The 13706-nt window shown below is 38.5% G+C and overlaps 1 pseudogene; it reads right to left on the bottom strand.

Annotated features, from left to right (window-relative positions):
* Positions 1 to 239: 239 nt before the first annotated feature.
* On the bottom strand, positions 240 to 3146 carry LOC137942993 (calnexin homolog pseudogene; annotated as a pseudogene).
* Positions 3147 to 13706: the final 10560 nt, after the last annotated feature.

Here is a 13706-nt window from a genome sequence, read left to right as displayed (position 1 = left end):
GTGGCCTAAAACTGAAATAAATAAAGTAAATTAAAGAAAAAAAATTAAAATAATAATATTTTTGTCTGCATAACATTACACCCCCTTGCAAGAATGAGCTTGTCGTCAAGCTCGAAGGTAGGTCTGCTTGCCCATGTCGATGTCTCCATCCATTCTCAAGTGTCAACCGTGGTATATGTGTTAGAGCTTTGGGCTACAAAACTAGAGCATCCACCCAATTTCTTTTTTTTTTTGTTAAACTAGTAACCCGCTCCCATCAAAATTTCGAATCTCCCACTTTTAGTTTTATGTTTCTCTTCTAGCCTTCCTTGGTTGTGGGGCCGAAGCATCTTCCTTCTCAATTTCATCTTGAACTTATATGCTGCGAAGAAAGGAATATCTGCAATCCGGTAGAGTACATCAAAGACCTTCGTAGGAACACCAGAAATTCCACCAAATGCTGCAACTTCCTCTTCCGGCTGCGTTTCCTTCTCCAATTCAAACTTAGGTTTCCATGCAGTCACCCTGACAGATTCTGCAGTCTCCTCATCCCTAGCTATCAAAATAATGGCAAAAAGTACCTCATCCTGCATCGTCCATATCTCAACTCCAATAGCTGCAATGGCCCAAATCAGTTCTATCAAGCTCAAAGTACTCATGGTTAGGAATCTGCCTTGGCTGCCAGATACCTTTAATGTGAGGGTTAGCAATCAATGGTGCATGCCATTTACCCTTGTAAACCGGTTTTCCCTTCATAGGTCTTTTCAACTTACCACAACCAGGAGAAGACTCACACTTAGGATTATTAATCATCGGTTCCTTCACCATCCTCATCAGCCTCCGAATCTTTGGCCTTCTTAGCTTCAGGGTTATCAATCTCTTCTGGTTCACCATCCACACATCCATCTGGTTGCTCTACCTCCACATCATCAATTTCAATTGGAGCGTCTTTATCCCACTCATTTGGCTTTATAGCTTCAGAATCTGGAATCTTAGCTCTCTCATCCCCATCCTCAGGTATCTTATGATCTAGATCTTGTATTTTCTTAGGAGGGATAAGTGGAGGCTCAAAATCAGCACAAGATAGAAAATTGATCGTTTTCTATCCCTCCCCCTCCACAAGAATCCACAATTCATTGTCAGATTTCAGTATTGCAGTGTAAACATGGGTTAGCTTATCAGATGGAACAGAAGGAGGAAATTTAAGGTGATGTGCAACAAACTCCCCCATCGTGGGATTCATATGCTTGAGGATGAAATGCACCTTGTTATTGGGCCCACATTTATCGGGTCCCAACATGATGTTGTAGGAAGATGCGTTGTCAAACTTGTTGGGCATTGTATACACAACCAATCGAACCTGGGGAGGGTGCTGGTCTTGACCATCCCAAGCAATAATAACAGGAAAACCTGTTGTTGATGCAACTCTTCTGACAACACCACTATCAAAGTGCATCCTGACAATTATATCAGCATTTTCTTTGACATGTCGTATGGTAGCTTCCAACGGTTCTCCTTCTAATGCGGTAGAAAATTTCCGAGCCTGATCTGTTGTCAAAACTTCAACCCTTGATTTCACTTCAATAACAGAACAAACCGGAAAACCTTCACCATATGCAATATCATCTTTGCATTCTAACTCAAAAAAAAGATTGCCAAATTCAATTTCATTATAAACAGCACTACTGCATACTTCTGCATTCTCAAAGGTAACAAATCCAAAACATTTGGATGTCCCATCCCGTTCTCTCATTAGTACAGTGCATGTAATGTTTCCATACCCACCAAATAGTTTCTTCAAATCTTCATCACCAAAAGGCATACCAGGTTGAAGAATTATGACCAACAATGGTCGAGCATCATACAATTCATCCAAAAAATCTAACACAACTATTTTAAATGGACTGTTACTACTGTAAAAAGTACCCGAAACCACCACACTGCTGCTGTATTCATTCACCACAATAGAATACATCCCATGTAGCACGAACAGGGCCAGAACAGCAGCACACATATTATCCAAAAAATTTGATACAATGAATTCAACTTGATGATGAACAGATGCATCGGTGCTGTTCTTAATAACCGAAAAATAAATCAGCACCCATAGAAATTTTGTGTTTTCCATTCCCGGAATCTCCAAAAAATTTCCCTCTTGCGTCTCAGCCCCAAAATTTTCACAGAACAATTTCAACGCCATTGGAGAGGAATTATGTAAAACATAGATGGATTTGAGAAAAGAGAAGACAAAATTTGGAGAAATTCGTCGCAAGAGTTTACCCCAATTTTTTTGGAATTTCGTTTTCAGTTGTGCTGCTGAGACCAGGAGTGAGGTTGTGACAGAGCGTGAGAGGTGGTGGTCGAAAGTCAAATCCCACTGGAGTTGTTTCCGACGGCGCCGACGGAGCCTCCTCCTCAGTTTCCGATGGCGAACAACAGCCCGTTGTGGCTTCGATGCTTGAAATTTATCCCTGTTGATGGTGAAGAACAGACCCTTATGGTGTCTTGCATAGAATCGATTTGAGGTCTAACCCAAATCGACGAAATCTTTCGATGAAATCCTCTTTTCTACAATTTCCAGAGAGGATGGATTTCCCGATTGGAGACCGAGAGCAGCAACAAGGGGCTGGCACTCATCGTATAGTCCCGAAGGGCGCTTTGCCCCAAAACCCTCTGATTTTGGGTTTGAAGTGTCTTCACTGTCTGATTTTGAAAGTTTTGAGGTTGATTTAGGATTGGAAGTTGACTTCGATTGCTGATGTGCAGGGTCCCTATCATTTGATTTCCATGATCGGGGAACTAATTTTGTCTGGCCCGTTGCTGGACTTCCCTGCTCGTAAATATTGGAATTTCCCGGCCCTTGGCCTTTCTGCTCGTCTAAAACAGAGTCTACCTCTTCTGTGCATATGTCGTGATCAGAGATTTGAGGTCGTATGACCTTTTCTCTGGCAGCCATTTGCTTCCATGCAAGAAATTTGTTTACGTAAGTTTCACGCCATTCCCGTATTCTTTCCTCTCCATTGCTTTTTTCCATTTCTCTCATTTCTCTGTGCATCGCCATCCATTCTTTTGGGGATATAGAATGGCTCATTGTGTTCCCACTCTGATACTAGTTGTTACAGTCCCGGATCTGACACAAGGATACGTAATGGTCCCAGATCTGCCATGGGTTATTGTAGGGAGACCACGTGGAATCGTAGGGAGACATGGAGAGGAAGACGAAGATCAAGCCTAAGGGAAGCTTGAAAACCCTAGAGCTCGTTGAAGAGAACTCCAAGCCTGTTTAACCTAAAATTAACCTAAAATCAATGCTTGTCTTTCTCATTACTCTTACCCCTTAAATGGGTTCACCCTGTTAGGGTTTAAGATAAAATATTACAAAAATACCCCTATAAATAAAATATTCCAAAAATATCCGTGGCCTAAAACTGAAATAAATAAAGTAAATTAAAGAAAATAAATTAAAATAATAATGTTATTGTGTGCATAACAGGGATCAAGGAGTATGTCACCATAATCACCTTCCAATCATTTCTTGAATTGGTAGGTTGTAATGTGGCTGTTTGGCATGCCATGATAGTCGGATTTTGCCAAAACAGGAACGCCGGGAAGCACTGGGTGTCTTTCAGGAGATGGCAAGATAGCAGGTGAGGTGTCCTCTCACAGTGTCTAGTGTCCTTCCTATCTGTGCCCCACCCATTGAATTTTTCTTCGCCAGGTTGATACATAATTACACGATAAAGAATGGTTTTGAATCTAATGTTTTTGTATCCTATGGATTGATTAATATGAATGCAAGTTGGGCTGGGAAGGAGAGGATACAGAAGGAAGCTGCTGGTTTTGAAGCACTTGGGTTCTTCGACAAATTATTGTCTGTTGCTGCCATTACAGTGCAGAAATGGACTCAAACCGAAAAAAATAGAAAAAAGAAAACTTATAGGTCCATCTTTAGGACAGCAACATAGACGTGTTTATTTGAAGAATGGAAGTTTTACCTATTGTTCCAGTGAAATCCAATTCATTGCTGGATTGTATGACGCTGTTTTGACATTGTAGAAAACAGTGCTACCAACAGTGCCAATACTGAAACCGGTGTTGATTATTCAGAAAATAGTAGTAGCAGTGACGTATGGCGCACAATTATTTGTTGTTGTGAGCACAACCGATACTCCTCTGCAGGATGTAACTAATTCTGAACGGACTAGGACAGCAACACAAATACTTTCTGTTATTACTACATGCCCCATTAGTGGAGTTCTTGAGCCCAAGATGATGTTGCTCTCTCATATTCCTGCTGCTATTGCAGTGAAGATAAGGTCACCCCATCAGCAACTACAAACTGCAAAATATTTTGCAGCTCAATATTGTGTACAAAAACAGGACCATGGATTGGACATGGCTTTGGATAAGAAATTGATAGCTTCATGCACACCTGCCTTGAAAAGTGGCCTGCAAGTATACATAGATATGACTATTCCCACTGTGAATCGTGTTGTTGGCACAATGCTAAGTCATGAAGTGACGGAGAGATACTACAAAAATGGGCTACCTAAAGATAACATCCATGTGAAGCTGACGAGCAGTGCTGGACAAAGCCTGGGTGCATTCCTCTGTCAAGGGTTCACTCTTGAGCTAGAAGGGGACAGCCATGACTATGTATGCAAGGGATTATCTGGGGGAAGATTGTAGTGTATCCTCCAAGAAAGAGTCAATTTTATTCAAAGGAAAATATAGTCATTGGTAATGTTGATCTCTATGGAGCACCTGCAGGGGAGGCATATTTTGATGGACCTACTACTGAGAGGGTTTGTGTGCGTAACTCAGGGGCTAAAGATGTGGTTGAAGGGGTTGGAGATCATGGTTGTGAGTAGATGCCAGGAGGTACTGTAGTAGTACTTGGGAAAACTGGTAGAAACTTTACTGCAGGGATGCGTGGGGGAGTTGCATATGTTCTTGATGTGGATAACCAGTTTCACCAAAGGTGCAACCTTGAATTGGTGGATCTTGCCAAAGTAATAGACCACGATGATATCTTTTCTTTGAGTATGCTGGGCAATTTGCTAAACATGGACTGGGTACAAAGACTGAGGTTATTGGGGACATGCTGCATTCTGCCAATGAGGCAACCGTTGGGTTGGATTCTACAATGGTTGTTAATGTCAAAGCAGAAGTTCCCAGTGGCGCAGGTGATAGTTCAATTTGTTGTTCAGTTGCTTATTCATATTGAAGTATACTACAACAAGTGACTCTGGCAAACAAAAAAAAAATAATCCTTCTCTGGTTGGATGCTCCAGTTTTGCAGACCAAAGGGCTGACACAGATACCACGATTGATACTTGAGAATGGATGGGGATGTTGGCACGAGCAAGCAGACCCTACCTTCGAGCTTGAGGACAAACTCTTTCTTCCAGAGGGTGTAATTTTATGCATGTAATAACATTATTATTTTAATTGTTTTTGTTTAATTTATTTTATTTTTTTTCAGTTTAAGGCCACAGGGGCATTTTTGGAATATTTTTATTAATAGGGGTATTTTTGTAATATTTTATCTTAAACCTTGTAAGCGTGAACCCTATTTAAGGGGTAAGAGTAATGAGAAAGTCAAACATTAATTTTTAGGCTAAACAGGCTTGGAGCTCTCCTCAACGAGCTCAGGGGTGTGCGTTCTCCTTAACGAACTTTCAAGCTTCCCTTTGGCTTGATTTTCATCTTCCTCCCTACCAATCCATGTGTCAGATCCGGGACCATAACAACAGATAAGCCCTCAAACCAGCGATAAGTGAGATATTTTATCGATATATCAACTCAAAAATTAACGCAAAACAATGGGCTTAAATTTGGATTTTTCAATGTAACAGAATACTAGCATCACCTTTGATTCTTCCAATGCGAATATATCCTTAAATATAGATCCGATTGACATGAATTTTTCTTTGTTTGAAACTAGAATTAAATAAATTTTATCCAAGTATAACTTATCTTCATATAATATATTTATAATAAGATATATTTATAATAAGATAAATAATCTAATAGATTTCGGTCTCTATCATCTGACCGAACTAAGTACTGTTTCTCCTTTTTTTCCAAAATGACCATTGACTCTTCCAAGATCAATATCTCATTATAAAAAAAATCATACCGAGAATAGGTTGAATAGGTACGAAAATGGACTTACATATCTTTCTTTTGATATATAATTTTCCATATGAAGTCTCTTTCTTGATAGAAAAAAATACCTCGGTAGTTGAAGCTTTTCGATGCTGCTAGAACCTGTTTTTCAATTTGACCTTTGCTACTTCCAATATCAATTTCTCTTTGTAGATAACTCAGATAAAAAATATGTTGAATAGGTAAAATAATTAACTTACAGATATTTCTTTTGAAATATATTTCTCCATATAAAGTCTAGTTCTTGATAGCATAAAGTACCTTAGAATCTGAAGCTTTCTACTACTGCTCGAACCTTTTTGCAATCTGACCTTCATTCATTCAAATATCGATATCTCTCTGTAGATATTTCTGATTGGAAAAACTCATTTTTCCTTGGAAAGTAACTCAAATATCTTTCTGTCAATATATAATTTGAATTATGAAAATCTTAGTATAGAGGTAAAAAATGCAAAGCAAACTACGGGGGTAGGGACTTAAAAAAAATAGCTACGAACCTAGACTTAGGGTTTAGGGTTTAGAGAAAAGGATGTCATTATCTCTGTGGGTTGACCAAGTCAACTCATAGAACCAGCTCTGATACCATGTTGAATTTATGAAAATAAAAATACTTCATTGACCTATTATAATTAGAGTACATGAACTTCTATTTATAATAGAGGAAGATAGTAGAGTCCAATTACAATAAAACTACCTTTGTCCCAATTACACCCAAACTCTAACACTTAAAGAAAAGTCCCAACATAATTAAATAACTCAATATTGATAAAAGACAAACATAACTCAAACTAGAACTCTTCTAGGACGTGACCATAAGATAAAGATGCCTTTGTGAGTCCTTCTTGATTTTCCAACTTATGTGATAAGGAAGGCAACTCATGTTAATCATGGTGGTCCAACTTCTTATGGGCTTGGGCCCATATTGTGGACCTTCCTTGGTCGTTTGGCCAATCTTATAATATTCTTAGACATGTGGGCCTTCCTTAGTCGTGTGGGCTTGGGCCATATCTTCCAACATAATAGATTCAAAGGGAAGGTAGGAACAAATAAAATATCAGTGAGCGGAAGTGATGGTGTAATGGAAGTGGATCATTTCCCTTAAATCTTGGTTTTAGAATTGTCAACTATGGTGACAAACTTATGTGAAAGACACGGAGATACAGAATGTAATATATTTCTGTTACCTAAAAGATGCTCAGAGGCTCCTACGTCAATTATCAAGGATGATGATGAGGCAGATAGCATACCTAAAACAGTGGTGGTAGCAGTTTTTTAATGAGAAACTTGGAGAAGAACCCATCAATTTCTGAAACAACTCATATTCTTCATCAGTAAAAATTTTCTTTTCAGTTGATTTTGTGGGCTGATCCTGTTATGGTCCTGGGTTAAGTACCTATGTCTTCCACTCCTAATAGGCCAGTCTTTTGGGTAGTATTGGCTAGGTGCTAAACATTTGGTATCAGAGCTAGCGCTACGTCACGAGTTCAAATCCCGGAGGGGGTGACTGCAGAGGGGGTGACCTAGCGAAAAGGGCGACGAGAGTGTGCTTCCCGCACCAATGGGCCACCACTATATGCGGAAGGGGAAACCTGAGTGTGTTTCCTCACTAGGGCTGTCGCTAGAGTAGGCCGTCGCAAGTGGGCCGCCCTGGACATCGGTTCTCGTGAGCGTGGGTGTGATGTTATGGTCCTAGGTTAAGTACATATGTCTTCCGCTCCTAACATGCTAGTCTTTTGGGTAGTATTGGTTAGGTGCTTAATAGATCATCCTTTGTATCACCTACAAAGGCTTGATTAGCCTTTGTCAAGTCTGAGTTGTCGTAGGAATTATAACATATTTCTCCATATTGACCATTTTTTCTATAGTAACTCTTTTTCATGTAATAGCATGTATCGATAGTGTGGATATATCTCCCACAATGAGTGCATTCTTTCCACAATTTTTCCATTTTTTTATTAGCCAACTAATCACAATGGTATCATCTTTTAACCATTTGTTATAAAAATGTCTTCTTGATCAATAGGTGGTCCATGGTTGGTGAGATGACCAAGTAGGTCATTTGTTATAAGAAACCTCCGAATTGATGTGGACCAACTCATAAAATTTGATACTCTTCATAAGGGTATTGTGGTAATTCTGAGTATACCACCTTTGCTACTCATATTTTTGTTAGCCATAATAGGCACTTTAATGAAAATAATTCTCCAAAAAAATTCTAATCAAAATATCCAAGTAGTATTCTTCAAACAACTTGGTGCATGGAGAAATTTAGCATTGACGCTAAACAATCATTATTCTGATTTTTTCTGAGTAAATAACCACTCATAATAGACTCAATATCAATCTTCTATATCATGGAAATCTTGTTCCCATGAAAAAAAATTTCAACAATCTGATCATGGATTGGTCCTGGTTAAAAGAAATTCCAAACCGATAAAACTGCTTTGATAGCTTCTTCTAGATTGAGAGGCATTCATATCCACAATCTCATAAGATGAAAAACATTCACATACCCATCTTTAAATCATCTTCTAAATCTGGAAACCAGTAACATGAAGGAACTTATCTCATGCTTTTTGATCTTCCTTCACAAGGAGGCTTCTATGAGTGGTGTTGATCATATCTTCTTAGAGCATTCCTTTTGATGTAGGGATCCTAAATTTAATGCTCTGATACCATGTTTTGTTTAAGATCCCTTGTCAAATATTATGATCAAGGGAAGAAAAGGAGAAAAAGGGAAGAAGGCTCTCGGGTAGAGAGAAGAAGAGAAGAGGAACAAGGTGTGCGCCAAGCAAAGAGAGAGATTTACTCAAGAGAAAATTGTAGAACTCGATTAATTCCAAATTACAACACCTCTATTTATAGTAGAGGAAGTGATAGAGTCCTTATACAATTAACCTCTAAATCTTCTAATTACATTCCAACTCTAACTCTCTAAGATAAGTCTATCAAGAAAGGATAACGCAATCTAATAGAGTTCTAATATAAGTTGAACTATAACTCTTCTTCAATAATGTGGAAATAAGGGAGGAGGCCAGCTTGTGGCCTTATCCTTGTGGGTCCCACGTGATCTTCCAGCTCATATTGATAAGATTCCCAGCTCGTGGTATCTTTGTGGGTCCCACTTGATCTTCAAGTCTCCTAACTCATTTCAACTTATGATTCTTATCTTCTTAACTCGTGCCAGCTTGGGTGAGGACTTTTCTTGGCATCCCACGTTCTCATGGTGGATCCCACCAGCTCGTACACCATGGTGGGTCCACCTCTATTTTAAATAGAGGTTCATGTACTCTGATTATAATAAGTTAATGAAGTCAATGAAGTATTTCTCTTTTTCATAAATTCAACATGGTATCAGAGAAGGTTTTGTGAGTTGACTTGGTCAACCGACAGAGATAATGAGATCATTTTCTCTAAACCCTAAACCCTAAGTCTAGGTCCGTAGTTATTTTTTTTCAATCCCTACACCTGTAGTTTGTTTTGCGTTTTTCACCTCTTGGTCAACCGACAGAGATAATGAGATCATTTTCTCTAAACCCTAAACCCTAAGTCTAGGTTCGTAGTTATTTTTTTTCAATCCCTACACCTGTAGTTTGTTTTGCGTTTTTCACCTCTATACTGACATTTTCATATAGAAAATTATACATTGACAGAAAGATATTTGAGTCTACTATCCAAGAAAAAACTATTTTTTCCAATTGGAGTTATCTAAAAAGATAAATTTATATTTGAATGAGCAAAGGTCAGATTGAAAAAGATATTCGAGTAGTCACAAAAAGCTTAAAATTTTGAGGTATTTTATGCTATCAAGAATGAGACTTTATATGGAGAAATATATATAAAAATAAATATCTGCAAGTCTATTCTCTTACCTATTCAACCAATTTTCGATGTGAGTTATCTACAAAGATAAATCTATATTTGAAGCAGTGATGGTCAGATTGTAAAAGAGGTTCGAGAAGCAGAAATCTTCAACTTTTGAGGTATTTTATGCTATCAAGAAAAATAATTTATATAGATAATTATATATCCAAAGAAATATATGCAAGTCTATTTTCTTACCAATTCAACTAATTCTCAATCTGAGTTTTTTATAAGGAGATATTGATCTTGGAAGAGGCAATGGTCATGGTGAATTAAAAGGAGAAACAAGTGCTTGGTTTGGCTAGATGACAGAGACCAAAATCTATCGGATTATTTACCTTTTGATAATTTTATGAAGAGAAATTATACTAGGATGAAAGGTATTTAATTCTAGTTTTAGAAGGAAAAAAGTTCATTTCAACCTGATCTATATTTAAAGATATATTCACATTGGAAGAATCAATGGCAAGCTGGTATTCTATTGTATAGAAAAATCCGAATTTATGCCCATTGTTTTGCGTCACTTTTGGAGTTGATATATCAGGAAAATATCTCACTTCTCCTTGGTTTGAGGGCTTATTTATACATCTCTATTATTTGGACTTATTTCTACAACTATGATATTTGGTTCAAGCTAGGATCACTGCTATTACATCCAAGCTTAAGGGGGAGAAGTAGAAGAAGTACAAGAAAGAGGTATTTTATTCCATATGTTGTGGATAAATTTATGCGACCAAAATATTTAAGTAATGGGGAGCACAAAAGATGAAACTTTTGCATCTAAGAAAAAATATTTATATGGGATTAGGATTATTTCATGGGTCCTTCTACAAGGTTTATTATTTTGGTTCGTGTTATATGTGTTGGAAGATGGTCGTGTTATATTCAGATGCAGCTATTATGTCTATTTGGGGACATTATTGTTGAAGAAGAGGTGGCCTTGGTATCCTTTTTCATATCATCATTTATTTGATCCTTTTAAAAATATCACGATTGGGAAACCATGACGGAGGATACCTTGTCAAAACATATCATGGTTGGGAAACCATGATGAAGGATACCCTGTCAAAAAATTTCATGGTTGGGAAACCATGACAGAGGAACTTAATACCCTGTAAAAAAATATCACAGTTGGGAAACCATGATGGGCCTTGTCAAAAAAAATATCATGGTTGTGAAACCATGACGGAGGATACCCTTTCAAAAAACATCACGGTTGGGAAACCATGATGGGCTCTATAAAAAAAATATCATGGTTAGGAAACCATGATAGAAAATACCCTGTCAAAAAATATTATAGTTGGGAAACCATGACGGAGGAACTTATTATTACATCTATGTTATATGTTGAGGGCTCAATAGCACACCGAGTCACCTAAAGGAGACGCCATTGACTCACTGAGTTTATTACTTTTAAATTTCATATTTTATATTGCTTGAAGTATATTTTTTCATAAATTATGTAATGAGCAAGGATGTAAGGGCAGAATTATAAATTTTAGCCCTAAAACACTTATGAAGTCAAACCCTATTTAAGCGGGTAGATAAATAGAGAAAAGGCAAGTCTTGAATTAGGTTAAACAGGGTTTGGAGTTCTCCTTGACGAGCTCTAGGGTTTGGAGGTCTCCTTGACGAGCTTCAGGTATAGTCTCTCTTTATTTTAGGTTTATTCTTCATCTCTTTGAATTATGGTTTGCATTGATATTATTCAAGCTAAGGAAGAGAGACTTGAGAGACTGTTTTTCGAGTTCAATAAGAGGCTTTATCCCCTTCTACGTTCACAGTAGTAAGAGAGAGTTGATCTCTTTCATTCCGAACAAGAAAGGAGTTCCTTGACTCCCTAAACGTGATGCACATTCAAAGGAGGTTGTTGTAGACTCTAACTGAGCAAGGCAGGGTTAGGAAGGCCTAACCACTCATACATAAATAGAAGCAACCTTTTTAGAGGGTCCCTACCCTCTTGGATGTGAACAAAAAAAGGGTCTAACCCTTCCTGGCTGAGAACAGCAAGAGAAGTCTTCTTTTAACCGAGAAGACTAAGAAAAGGAAACTCCTTTTCAATCTTACTGAGAACATTAAGGAAATGATGTTCTTTTCTTCATTACTGAGACCAAGAACCCTAATACAGTGCTGGATTCACAATTACCTCTCCGAGTTACTAGATCCATGGTTAGGGACCATAACAACTTGGTATCAGAGGAGGGTAACATGGTGGAGAACATAATTAATGAATTAAGGGAATTGGTGCTAAGAGGTCAATAGGCACAGGCAGAGACTAATAGAAAAGTTGTTCAACTCATGGACCAAATACGGGGTATTAATATTCAGATTGAGAGACTTTCTGGGATGATGGGAAAATGACGACTGGAAGGAACGCTATTCTGGAACATAGAGGAGAGGACAACTCGCACAACAGAGGGGGAGATCAGTTTGTTGGGCGCACTAGTTTTCTTGGCTAGATTGGAAACTTCAACCAGTGAGGAGACACCGTATCAAGGTATATAAAACTTGATTTTCTTACTTTTAATGGGTCAAAAGACCCTTTGATTTGGTTACATAAGTGCAAAAAAAAATTTATCCATCAAAGAACAGCTGCTAATGATATGGTACGGTTTGCCGCTTTCCACTTGCTTGGGGAAGCACAACTTTGGTTTCATCAAGTTGAGTTGGATAGATTAGTGCTGGATTGGGAAGAGTTTAAAGAATTATGCACTATACGATTTGGTCCTCCAACCCACAGCAACCCCTTGGGGGATTTGGTGTTGTTATGACAAACTGGTCCAGTGGAGCTCTATCAAAAACAGTTCTAGGAAAAATTGGCAAGAGCTAGCCGGATGGTCGGGTCGACCAGCAAGTCAATTTATTTACAGTGGGCCTTAATGAGTCATTACGGTTAGAGGTGGAGCTACATGCACCTGCTGACTTAGCTTGAGCAATGAATCTAGCTCACGGACTGGAACTTCGACAAAAAGTTCAAAACAAGAGGCCAGCTTGGCAAGGGGACTAGAACACTTCCACTAGATGGTAAGGGAGGCACAACACTAATACTCAACTACCATCTCAGGTAGGGTGTTATGGACTCTATAGCATCACGAGTTACCAACAGGCGTAGGAATTAATGAATTTGTTTTTCAATTTCCATGTAATTGTTTCTTGGTTTGGTTTTGTCTTTGGTTTGGGTTGGTTTATCATTTATTGGTTTGAACCATTGACCCAAGAGGTCTTTAGGGTTTTGGACGTCCTCAACCCTATTTAAGGGGACGGCTAGGGTAATGAGAATCATGAATTGAGTTCACTTTAGCTAACGTAATTTAGATAAACAGGTCAAGAGCTCCTCAAGCTCTCTTCCGTTTTTTCCCCAATTCTCCTTTTCAAAATTCAATTCCCTTCAACCCCTCATTCCATCTCAACGTCAAGCAAGGTAATGGAAGGAAGAGAAGAGAGGAGGGTGAAAAGATCCATGGCTCGTGAGGATCCTAACAACGTGGTATCAGACAGGTCCACCCTCGGTGATTCCTCTTCTCCAGAGGACATACGTCAAGTACTTTCAGAACTTCAACAACGATCCACTCTTCAAGGTACTGAAATTTCTCACATCAATAATACCTTACAAACACTGGAATCATCCCTACAAACCATCCTCCAACAACTTGCTGCACTTCAAGCACCAACGCCACCACCAGCAACCAATT

This window comes from Aristolochia californica, unplaced genomic scaffold, assembly GCF_029961685.1.
Source record: "Aristolochia californica isolate CCGP_79_NKW_82.1479 unplaced genomic scaffold, dmAriCali1.0.hap1 SCAF_10, whole genome shotgun sequence".
Taxonomy (NCBI): Eukaryota; Viridiplantae; Streptophyta; class Magnoliopsida; order Piperales; family Aristolochiaceae; genus Aristolochia; species Aristolochia californica.
Note: the sequence above shows the minus strand (reverse complement) of the source record. Positions and strands in the feature narration are given on the sequence as shown.